Source organism: Sminthopsis crassicaudata, chromosome 2 (assembly GCF_048593235.1).
Source record: "Sminthopsis crassicaudata isolate SCR6 chromosome 2, ASM4859323v1, whole genome shotgun sequence".
Classification (NCBI taxonomy): Eukaryota; Metazoa; Chordata; class Mammalia; order Dasyuromorphia; family Dasyuridae; genus Sminthopsis; species Sminthopsis crassicaudata.
The window spans coordinates 133,238,487-133,251,255 of NC_133618.1; positions in this window are offsets into that span (position 1 = coordinate 133,238,487).

Here is a 12,769-nt window from a genome sequence, read left to right on the forward strand (position 1 = left end):
GTTTTTTTAGATTATTGTTTGAACTGTATATTAGCCATTCTTATCCCTTTTAATAGTAATGCTTCCCTCTGATATTATCACTAATTTAGCATGCACATATCTTGTTTATGTGTAACTGTTTATATAATTTCCCTGTTTAGAATATAAACTTCTCAAATGCAGAAACTGTCTTTTGCCTTTTTTTTCTACTGCCAGAGCTTAGTACATTGCTTGGCACACAGTAGGTAGGCTCTTATTAAATACTTACTGATTTGACTCAAGAACCCAGCTAGTTATCTAGGTGAGGCAATATTATAATAACATTAATTACTCATTGAATTATAGGATTTATCACTAAATGGGAGCCTTAAGATCATTTAAATTCATTTAAGAAATGAGGTCATCTAAAAGATTACAGAAAAGGAAACAGACCTACTGACTTCTAGAACTTAAATAAAATTGATCACTGATAATTGACTATTATTGATGACATATCTTAGGGAAGCCAGGTGGTACAGTAGAGAGAATACCAGACTTGGAGTCAGAAAGACTCATGTTTGTGAATTCAAATCCATATTAACTGTGTGAACATAGAAAAGTAACTTAACCTTGCTTGCCTCCGTTTCTTCATCTGTAAAATGAGCTGGAGAAGGAAATGGCAAACCAATCCAGTATCTTTGCCAAGAGAATCCCATAATGAATCAAACATGACGTAAAACAACTAAATATTAGATTGCTATTAGTTATGAGTTATTAATGAGTTTATTAGAAAGGCAGAATGTCACAGCAGATGGCAAGTTGGCCCTGAAGTCACATCTCCAATGCATACTTCCTGTGTTTCTATTGGAAAGTCAATTCATGTCTCATTGTCCCAGGCAAGTCTCTAAGACAGATTTGTGAGTATTTCAGGGCACACTTCTGTTCTGTATGTTCCTTTAGGTTTTTTGGAAGGCTCCTTTCCCCTCTTCCATGTTCTATAATGTTCCTTCTCCTGAAACCACAACATTTTTACTTTCCCCAGCCCCTCTTCACACCTGCAATTTGCTTTGTCTTCTCCAGGTCTTAGCCTAGGTAAAGATCACCATAGTGGTTCTATCCATTGAAGTACAAAGTGGCCTTCTCCATTTTGAATCTTAAGGAAGTAAAGAAAGGAAGAAAAGCAAAGGAATCCTAAGACCTGGGTCATGAGTCTGAAGCTTAAACATTCATTGTGCTGAAATTCCTTCTTCTAAGGAATATTGTGTTATGAATTTTAAAAAGTTTGAGAAGCACTGCTGTAAGATTATAAGCTGAAGAGAATGTCCCAGTCTATACTGATAGAGAAAACTCCCCTACTAGGAGACCACTAAAGTAGTGAAATCATAGATATAGTTTAAAAATTATCAATTCAATATTTATTTATGCTTCTTCCATTTCTCTTTTACTTGTTAATGAGTTATCTAAATGTATGATTGTGTCTAAGACAAGCAAAATCTCATTCCAATCACCATCATTAGGGAAAAAAAATTCATATAATAGAGGTCCAAATCTTGTAGTCTATAGCTCACAAATTTCAGACAATATTCTACATGCCAAAATTTCAATGTAAACAAAAAAGTGATATTCTTATAATGAATTTTAGCCAGCATGTCCTCTGTAACTTTCCATGGCAGTGGGAAGATTCTTGGGCTTGGAGTTAGAAGATCTAACTTTTGGTCCTAACAACAATACTTCCTAGCTGGAACAAGTTACTTCAGCTATGTGTGTGCCTCAGTCAAGCTATGAAATATTTGTTAAGGGACTATCATGTGTCAGACATTGTGCTAAATGTTAGGGATACAAAAGAAGGGCAAAACCAATTCCTGCTTTTAAGAGCTCATAGTCTAAATAGGGTAGACAATGTGCAAAACAACTATGTGCAAACAGATATGTACATATATGAATTGTGTGTGAATACAGAGGGGTATGTATATTATATCTGTATATAAATATGTATACCTATATGTGTGCATACATACACATATATACATTGGTGTATCCACACAGGATAAATTGGGAGTAATCTTAAAGGGAAAATAATTAACATTAAAGGGAGTCAAAAAAGCTTCTTGAATGGGATTTTAGTGAGGACTTAAAGAAGACCAGGAGACTAGAGATGGGAATAAGGAAAGAGAGAATCCTGAGCATAGGGGATAAGTAGTTAAAACACACAGAGTAGAGAGATGTTAGGTGATGCAGTGAAGTGTTGGACTTGGAGTCAAGAAGAGTTGAATTCAAATTCTGCCTCAGACACTGGTTGTATGATCCTGGACAAATCATTCCATCTTTATTTGCTTCGGTTTACTCATCTGTAAAATGGGGACACACTAGAGAAGAAAATGGCAAACCATTACAGTATTTTGCCAAGAAAACCCTATTTGTTTGCAAGAGTCACATAGGATTGGACAGAGCTGAATCACTGAACAACAATAATACACTTACCTATCTCACAGATTCGCTTTTTATAAACCATTTTGTAAAAGTCCTATGGAAGTGCTGATCTAACTTTGAGTCTCAGTATCCTCCTGTGCTAAATGAAGGGACTTTACTAGATGATTTCTAGTTTTCAGCTCTAAATCCTATGATCCCATGAGTTATTAGCATGATTATTGGGTTGCTTTCTACATAGCAGGACTCTCCACAGATGCTGTCAATTGTCTGATGGCTAGTTGGAACAATACTTTGAAAAAATGCTATTTTTATACTTCTTCACCAGAGGTTCAGATTCAGAGCAAATGAATTAAAAAGTCAGGTTAATAATCATCTTTCTTCTGCCTCTAGTCAGGCATGGGCACTCTCTGGGAATATTTGTGAGATGCTCATACCCGTCATCCTTCCAGCAAATCCTGCCAGGTCCCAGCTGACTTTGATTTAAAGATCTGCCTGAGGTATGGGGGTCTTCCAAGAATCCTGCTTAAGATGAAAGATCACCCCCACTGCTCCCATTCAGCTGTGCTGGAAAAAGAACATCACTATGCGGCAGGTGTTCACTATCATTTTTTACCATAAAGTCTAAATGGGTTGAAAGTATTCAGAGACAACGTGTGCCTCCATCAGTGTATCTGTGAAAGAGTGAAGATATTCTGATCTTCATTCAATTCCCAAAGTGAACTCTGCTCTGGGCTGAGCACACCAGAAGCTGAGGCCTTTTTTCATTCCTTCCTTGCTTGTTTTTCTGTTTGTTTTTAAAAAATGTTCCTTTTGCAATCCTCACACATCTGACTAATATCTCTGTGTTTTCTGAGACACAGAAAATGGTTTGGATTTTGCTAGGGACAGTGTAACTTTACCATGATTTAGGGAGCAAATCCTTGGAGCCAGGAGCACCAGGATGAATATAACAACATTTTTCACTAGTTCTCTTGCAATGTCACCACAAATGCAGCTTCACCTGTAAGATATGGGGAAGACCAGGCAGCTCAGGATGCCAAGAGCTCAGGTGTACAAACACATGTACTCAAATGCATGCATATGCTCATGGGTTTATAAACATCATTTTGCATAAAGCTAAAGATAGCCTCCCTTTCTCCTCACCATGCTTTCATTTTTGCTGGAGGCCAAACCCCCAAAATCTAATGCATGACCAGTTGGCAGTGATGACCTGAGATCAGTCACTTTGGGCTTCACATCTTGAGCCTCAGTTTCCTGGAGAATTCAAACCAACTGACCTCTTAAGTTTCTTTACAATTTTGACTCTATGATCCTGTGTTTCTTATATATTTGCCAGACCAGCAAGAAATTGAATAAAGCTACTTAAAGGCTTTGACAAGACAGTTTCCTATAGTGGAAAGAAGCCTAAATTCAGAGTCGAATAGCCAATTTCAAATTCCAGCTCTGCCTGTTACTTAGAAGACCTGAGAGAGAATCTAGAGATCATGCAGTCCAATGTTCTCGCTTTACAGTAATTGTAGCAAACAAAATCTTAGAAATGTGAAATGATTTGCCCCAAACCACCTGAGTAGAAGCAAAGTTGGGATTTAAAACCATGTCCTCCAAATTCAAATCCGGTCTTTTCAGTATGACCTATAGATTCTTTAATTTAACTTTTCTGAAAGATTTACATGAACTGATTCAAAGTAAAGTGAATAAGACCAGGAGAATATAACACACAGCAACAACCATGAATGATTTAGCTCTTCTCAGTAATTTAATGATTCAAGATAATAATACTAAAGGATTCATGATGCAAAATCCAATCCTTATTTAAACAAAGAATTCATGGACTCTGAATGCAAATAAATGCATCTATTTTCATTTTTTTTTTTCCCTCCAACTTTCCTTTTGGTCCATTTCTTCTTTCACAAAATTACTATTATGGAAATATGTTTTACATGATTACACATATATAATTTATATCAAATTGCTTATTGTTTTGGGATGGGAAGGGGAGGAAGGAAAGGAGGAAGAAAAAACTTGAACTCAAAATTTTTTTAAATGATTTTTAAAATGGTGTTTACATGTAATTGGAAAAAAATACTATTTTAAAAAGAAAAAATGAATTTTCTGAGTCTCATTTTCTGCACTTATAAAAGGAAGCTAATACAACCCTTCCTCTAAAAAAAGGAGATATGGGGATCCAATAAAATTCTGAAAGTCACCATGCAATAGTAGAAAAACACTTGACCTTGGAGGCAAGAGACCTAGGACCAAGTTCAGATTGTCATATTTACTAGCTATTTGACCAGAGGCAAATTATCTTGTATCTCTTCACCAATTTCTTTATCCTGCAAAATAAGAATATAATATTGGAACTGCCAACTTTATGTGGTTTGGGGGAAATGGCCTATAATCTAGAAAGCACTTTAGGAATGGTAGGTGATATTAAGATATAGGCGAAACATTATGTGAATTCTAGTTTTTTACAATCCTCCTCCAGAGCAGTAGTTAATCTGGTCCCAACAGTTTCTGTGAATGAGCTAATAATATTCTGCAAGCTCATGATCTCCTATATCACAGTTTGAAAGAGCAGACTCTTGAAGAAGAAACTAATAGAAATTTCATTTATTGGTAATCATTTCTTTCTGAAATAGGTGTGTCCACAAGATACTCCCTTTCTTTCCTTTTTCCTCAGGACAGGATACACAGGAGTGTGATGCTTCATCTCAGTGATTTTTTGACTCTGGGTAATTGTCTGCAAAGAATTGCAGGTTACTTTGTCAATCAACAAGTATTTATTAAGTGCTTACTATATGCCAAGCCTGGGATTACAAACAAAACAAAACAAAACAAAAGGACCTGTGTTTAATCTAATAACATTTGGCAGAAGCTGCAAAAAGGAAAACCTAGAGTTGATATAAGGAAAAACATCCTAATAATTAAAAGTGTCTAAAAGTGAGATTGACTGCTTTAGGAGGAAGGAGATTCCTTTCCAATTGAAATCTTTAAAAACTCCACAAACATTTGCCACATATGTTGTGAAGGGGATCGTTGGTTTTTTGGTTATTTTTAATCCATAAGTATTTGTTGTTGTTGTTTTTCTCTTTCCTAGCTCTTCTCTCACCATTGAAGAGAAAGAAAAAATAAATACAAAATCCTTTTAACAAATATGCATAGTCAAGAAAAGCAAATCCTCATGTTGACCATGTCCAAAAACATGTCTCCAAGTCCCTTTCAGCATGGCTAGCTTGCTTCAGCATGTCCCTTTGGAATGGTGGTTAGTCATCTCCTTAATATTTCAAAGTTTCAGTATCATTGTTAGAGTTAGTTACTCTTTGTCACTTCACACAAATCTTTCCAGGCTTTTCTGAAACTGTCTCTTTCATTAGATCAAAAGTATTCCATTATATTCAGGTACTATAATTGGGGTGCACCCCTAAAGGGGATGTTTGTCAGATACAGGTGGGACTAGATAAATCTTGAGATTCCCGGATTTGGTGACTAAAGTGTAAAAAAAAATGGGTAGAGAATTTAAAATCTCCATTCGTCTTCCCTGGGTGGATTTCCCTATTGGCACAAACAATATTAAGAAGGAATTACACAGTAGGGAAATCAGTGCATCTGTTTCCCTGATGGGCATGGATCCTAGCCAAGTCAGACTTCTAAAAGTAGAAAAGACCACCAGTATTAACTAAAGCCCCCCTCGTTTTATAGACAAGTGAACTGAAGTATTGAGAAGAAATAGGTTACTCAGGGTTACATATCTAGTAGGCAGAGGAGCCTGGGATTGGACTGAGGTCTTCTGACAAGTCTGAAGCTCATTTCAGGGTACCCAATGCTTGCTCCTGAAAAGAAGCATCCCCACAAAGGGTGTGATTATCTCTCTGTCCAGCTTCACAGTCCTACCAAAACAATAACACCTTCCTCCTGTATCTCATAAAAACAACCAGCACCTATAACCTGTGGTTCCTGTTTGAGCATTAAGATAAATGGCTATGTTTCCACAACTAGCACATTGTAGGAAATATCAGAACATCCAATTGCATCCTGCTCTCCCTAGGGCCAGATCCACAGCAGCCCTTTCTCATCCAGGGCTACAAAAAATCTCCTCTCCTTATCCCAGTCTCTCCCTCTTTCACTGCCCTTTATGGGTAAAAATGACCACAGAACCATGGAATCATAGACTGGTGTTCTCAGACATCACCTGATACAAAGAAGTGATTTTACAGAGGAAGAAAACTGAGGCTCTCTGATATTAAATGTCTAAAATCACACAAGCAGAGGTGGGGCTACCAGTTACATGTACTGGAATGTTTATCATGAAACTCTTGGGCTGCTGATTATATTAATCTCTTTTTTTCTTTACTTTGGCCTTCAGAACAAAGACTGAGGAGTAATCCTACAAATTTGGGAACCTGGGTAGAGCAGTGGAGAGAGGACCAGACCTGGAGTCTGGAAGAACAGAGTTCAAATCTCACCTCAGATTCCTACTAGCTGTAAATAAACCTCAAAGTCTGTTTGCCTCAATGTCTTCTATAAGAATAATAATAGCACCTACCTCCCAGGGTTGTCGTGAGGATCAAATGAAATAGTAATTGTCAAGCACTTAGCACAATGTCTGTAGCATGCTATGTCGCATATAAATGTCAGCTATTATAATAATTATTGTTATTATTAAACTACACTTACAGTCAGTTCTATAACATATGTTGAGCTATGCAAAAAAAAGCCACAAACTATGCAAAATTGTGCTTATGGAGAAAATGACACATTTTTTAAAATTTAGAAACTTGATTAAAAAAAATACTAGCACAAAGGAACTGAGTGAATGCCTATCAGTTGGGGAATAGCTGAATAAGTCATGGTACATGAATGTTATCGAATATTATTATTCTAATAAGAAACAATCAACAAGATGATTTCAGAGAGAGACTTATATGACCTGATACTAAGTAAAGTGAATTTAGAACCAGGAGATCATTGACCACAGCAACAGTAAGATTATATGATGATCAATTCTTTCTTTTTTTTTTTAAATTAATTAATCCAATTCTTCCTGTGCAACAAAAAAATTCGGTTCTACACACATATATTGTATCTAGAATATACTGTAATATATTTAACATATATAAGACTGCTTGCCATCTGGGGGAGGGGGTTGGGGGAGGAAGGGAAAAAATCTGAATATAAGTAAGTACAAGGGATAATGTTGTAAAAAATTACCCATGCATATGTACTCTCAAAAAAATGTTATAATTATAAAATAAAATAAAAATTTTAAAAATAAATAAATAAATTAATTAATTTATTAACTAATTAATTGATTTTTTTTCTGAGGTTGGGGTTAAACGACTTGCCCAGGGTCACACAGTTAGGAAGTGTTAAGTGTCTGAGACCAGATTTGAATTCGTGTCCTCCTGAATTCAAGGATGGTGTTCTATCCACTGTGCCACCTACCTGCCCCCTATGATGATCAATTCTTTTCAGCAGTGAGATAATTCAGGCCAGTTCCAATAGACTTGTGATGGAGAGAGCCATCTGCACCAGAGAGGATACTTTGGTTACTGAATGTAGATCACAATATAGTATTTTCACTTTTTTGTTGTTGTTTGCTTGCTATTTTTTTCTTTCTTGTTTTTTTTTTCCTTTTTGTTCTGATTTTTCTTGTGCAGCATGATAATTGTGAAAATATGTATAGAAGAATTGTACATGTTTAACATACATTAAATTACTTGCTGTCTAGTTGAGAGGGTGGAAGGAAAGAAGGAAGAAGAATTTTGGAACACAAGGTTTTACAAGGGTGAATGTTGAAAACTATGCACATGTTTTGAAAATAAAAAGCTTTAAAAAAAGAAAATAAATGGTCAAGAAATACATAAATATATATTATGTGGAGTATTATCCTTCTCTAGGTCTTACTTTCTAAGTCTATAAAATAATGAATTTAAATTAGAGAATAATATAAATTCTTTTCCATGTGTAATTTCTATGATATGTGCAGTTAAATGATGAATTTTTTCTATGTGACTTTCAAAATCATAATTGAATTATATGAACTCAGTCCTTTGGCAGTTGTCAGTGGATATTTTTTCAAAGAATGATTTATTAGCAATATCCTAATAAATTTCACTTTGAAGAATTTTTAAAAAGAAAAGAAATACATAAATATTGCAACAAATAGTTTTTATGTCCTTGGCTTCTGACTGCTGCTCCTTCTGGAGGCCCATCTGGGGAGTGAGGAGGGCAAAAAGAGAACAATTCAGGAGAGGTCAGAACCTCAAAGGGCCACAGCTCTGGGTGTGAAGGTTCTGGACATCACAGGAAGTGGGGGGAAGGGGGAAGGTGGGCTAACCTTCCCAGTCCATAGTCCCTATTATACTAAAAAGTATTTACCATAAATGGGGCATTTGACATTGAAAAAGACCTCAAGTTTGCTTGAGGAAATTGCTTTTTAAGGGTTGCAGCTTGTGAGTTATTGTGAAGTGATAACAATTTTCTGTGTTCTCTTTCTATTTCTCAAGGAAGAAATTGTGTATAAGCAAATTTGAAATTTGTTATACTTAAAATGTTCTATTGTTAAATTTTCATTGTTAATATTTACAGATATAATAAGAATCAGAGTTTGATTATTTTGTTGATTATTTAGACTTTAGAATGTGGTGGAGATAATGCTGTTACTGTAGATTAAACTTTAAAGTTTGTTGTGTGTCTCCCCCCCCCATGGGGAATGTTAAATACTTCCCAGCATACCACTTCCCCCTACCCCTGCACATTGAATATATAAAGACTGAATTGCTCATTCTAAGACCTTATTAATGGCTCTTTTAGCTTAACAGCAATTTGAATTGGGATCTTGAATGATTCTGGGAAATGTTTCAGTGAAACTAACTCTCCCATTGGCATAGCACCTGCTTTATACATTGTTCTCTTTTGGCTGCATTGGAAAGATATAGAGTATATGGCTTTGTCTAACAATAGAATGTCAGAGTTGGAAGGGATAGGAGAAGACATCTGGTCCAATTGTACCCTGAGCAGCAAACCCATCTCTGACCTCCCTGACAAATAATTATCCAGTCTCCACAAAAACATCTTCTGTGATGGGTACTAAGCCAACGTTTTCTACTTTTGAACAACTATAATCATTGGGAAATTTTTATATTAAGCTAAAATCTATCTTTCTTAAAGTTCTTCCCCTTGCTCTCCAAATTCAAGTAGAAAAAAAGTTTAATCTCTCTTCCACATGATATTCTACAAATATGTCAAAAATGAAGAGAACTTGATGGTATAACTCCACAAGATAATGAATCTCTTGTCCGAAGATTTGAGAAGTAAATGATCTAATGGGAAGAATCTTGGACTTAAGATTTAGGAAACCTGCCTCCAACATCAACTAGGCAATTGACCACAGGAAAGTCACTTTATCTAATGAACCTAAGTTTATCATCTTTAAAATAGGGATAAGACATATATTGTATTTAACTTATACTTTAATATTTTAAAATTTTTTAAATTAATTTTATAATTATAACTTTTTTGACAGTATATATGCATGGGCAAATTTTTACAACATTATCCCTTGCATTCCCTTCTGTTCTGAATTTTCTGCTGCTTCCCTCCACCCCCTCCCCTAGATGGCAGGCATTCCCATACATGTTAAATATGTTATAGTATATCCTAGATACAATATATGTGTGCAGAACTGAATTTTTTTATTGCACAGGAAGAATTGGATTCAGAAGGTACAAATAACCTGGGAAGAAAAACAAAAATGCTAACAGTTTACACTCATTTCCCAGTGTTCCTTCTCTGGGTGTAGCTGATTCTGTCCATCATTGATCAATTAGATCTGAGTTAGATCTTCTCTTTGTTGAAGATTTCCACTTCCATCAGAATACATCCTCATACAGTATTGTTGTTGGAGTGTATAATGATCTCCTGGTTTACCTTAACATTTTTAACATGTATTGGTCAACCTGCCATCTGGGGGGAAGGGGTAGGGAGAAGGAAGGGAAAAGTTGGAACAAAAGGTTTTGCAATTGTCGATGCTGAAAAATTACCTAGGCATATATCTTGTAAATAAAAAGCTATAATAAAAAATAAAATAAAATAAAATAGGGATAAGAACAATACCCATCTCACAGGATTATTGTGACAGTAAAATGAGAGTATATTTAAAGTGTTTTATAAACCTTAAAGCACCATAAAATGTAATTTATTATTATCATTATTATTTTGTGTCTCCCCAGGAAGATAGTTGCAAAGGGAACATCAGTGGCCCTACCATTTTTGTATTATTACCTCTTCCTTGTGGTACTCACATGGATACGACTCTCAAACCATATTTGTAAATTGAGGGCAGGAGCCATTTCATTGTTGTCTTTGTATCCACAGTATCTTATACAGTGCCTGATATTTGTAAGATGCTTAATAAGTTACTTGTTCATTGATTGGTTAGTAGTCATACTAATGAAGAGCTCTGTGACTATCACAATATTAGAGCTACTACTATTTTAATTACTCTACCGCAAAATTTTAGTAACCCTCTATAAATATCCTACTCTAATGCCGCATGACTCACTGCGTGATGCTCTTTTGGACCATTTTTTAAAAAGCATTTAATGCTGTTGACCAGCATATCCTTCTAGAAACATTTTCCTTTCTGGGTTTTTGTGATATTAATCTCTTTTGGTTTTCCTCCTACCTTTATGACTACTCTTCAGTCTTCTTATTTTGGGCCATCATCTATATGCTGCCCCCCAATTGTAGACATGACCCAAGGCTCTGTCCTTGAAATTCTCTCATAAGTTACGGGGTGTAGGTACCATCTCTATCTAGGTGAGAGGTAAAACCATGGAGTTGTTTTAATTTTCATTTCTCTAATGGTGACTTAGAGAATTTTTCATATGACTATTCATCACTTAGATTTCTTCCTTTGATAACTACCTGTTCATATGGTTTAACCATTTATTTCTTGGGAAATGGTTCTTGTTCCTGTACGCTTAAATCAATAGTATAGCTTGTATGAATGTGCCTTTAAAAGAGATTGTTGATGGATTTTCCCCCCTTACTTTCTCATCAACTGATTTATTCCCCATTGCCTTCAAATATGTCCAAATATCTCCATTCTTTAAAGCAACAACTCTATTAGCTCCTACCACCATTTTTTCTTTCTTTCTCAGCCAAATCTCTAATAATGTTTTCTTCATTCGCTAATTATACTTCCTCTTTCACTTGCTCCTCAACCCTTTGCAATCCAGCATCCAAAATCATGTCAATTAAAACTGTGTTCTCTAAAGTTACTGATGTTCTCCAAATTGGTACATTTGATGATCTTTTCTCAGTCCTAATCCTTCTGTAACCTGTCTGCTGTACCTGATACTGTAATCACCTTCTCCTCCTGGACAATTTTTCCCCTCTGGATTATCATGACACAACTCTTTTGTGGTTTGTCTCCTTATCTGTTTTATTACTCTTTCTTAGTATTCTTCACTGGCTCATTATCTTCATCATGATCCTTAATTGTCGAATGCTCCTTGTGTTCTATCCTGGGTCCCCTTGTCTTTTCCTTCTATATAAGGAATCCTGAACTATATTCGTTTGTTTACATCCTCTGGAAACCTAACTCTTAAAATAATGTTTTTAAATGCATAAAATAAAGCCAAAAGGGTTATAAAATAAATCAATTATATTCAAATAAAAATGTATTTTTTCCTACCCAAAATAGGTTAAAAACTGCTGTAACATATTATTTCTCTTGGTAACTGGTCATTTATTGTGAGCCTAACTGTCTTCTCTACACAGAACTATATATATTTCCCTGAGCTCCAGTCCTGAATGACTAATTGTATATTGGACATTTTAAACTGGATGTTCCAGAGACATCTTAAATTTAATACATTCAAAATTGAACTCATTATCTTTCCCTTTAAACATTTTGCTGTTCCAAACTTTCCCTCCACCCTTCCAAAATCTATGGATTGCATTATCCTCAGATCCTCATTCTTCCTTCCTTCACACACTCACACACACACACACACACACACACACACACAATTGGTGGATAAATCTTGCTATTTCTATCTTCACAACATCTCCAGCATTTGACCTCTTCTTTCTACTCGTACTTATTTATACCACAACCCTAAAGCTCTGAGGGAATCTACTAAAAGTTTGGGTTTGACTCATGTCTACAATCTCCTCATCACCTACTGCCTATATTATTACAACAGCTGTTTAACTGATCTCCTTGACTTGTCTCACAACTCCAGTCCATCTAACATGTGCAGATTTGGCCACGAAACTACTCTACTCATTCAACTCTAGTAGTTTCCTACTGATTCTCTTAAGTTCTTTGAATAGTTTTTAAAGCTTTTTATAATCAAGATCCGACCTATCT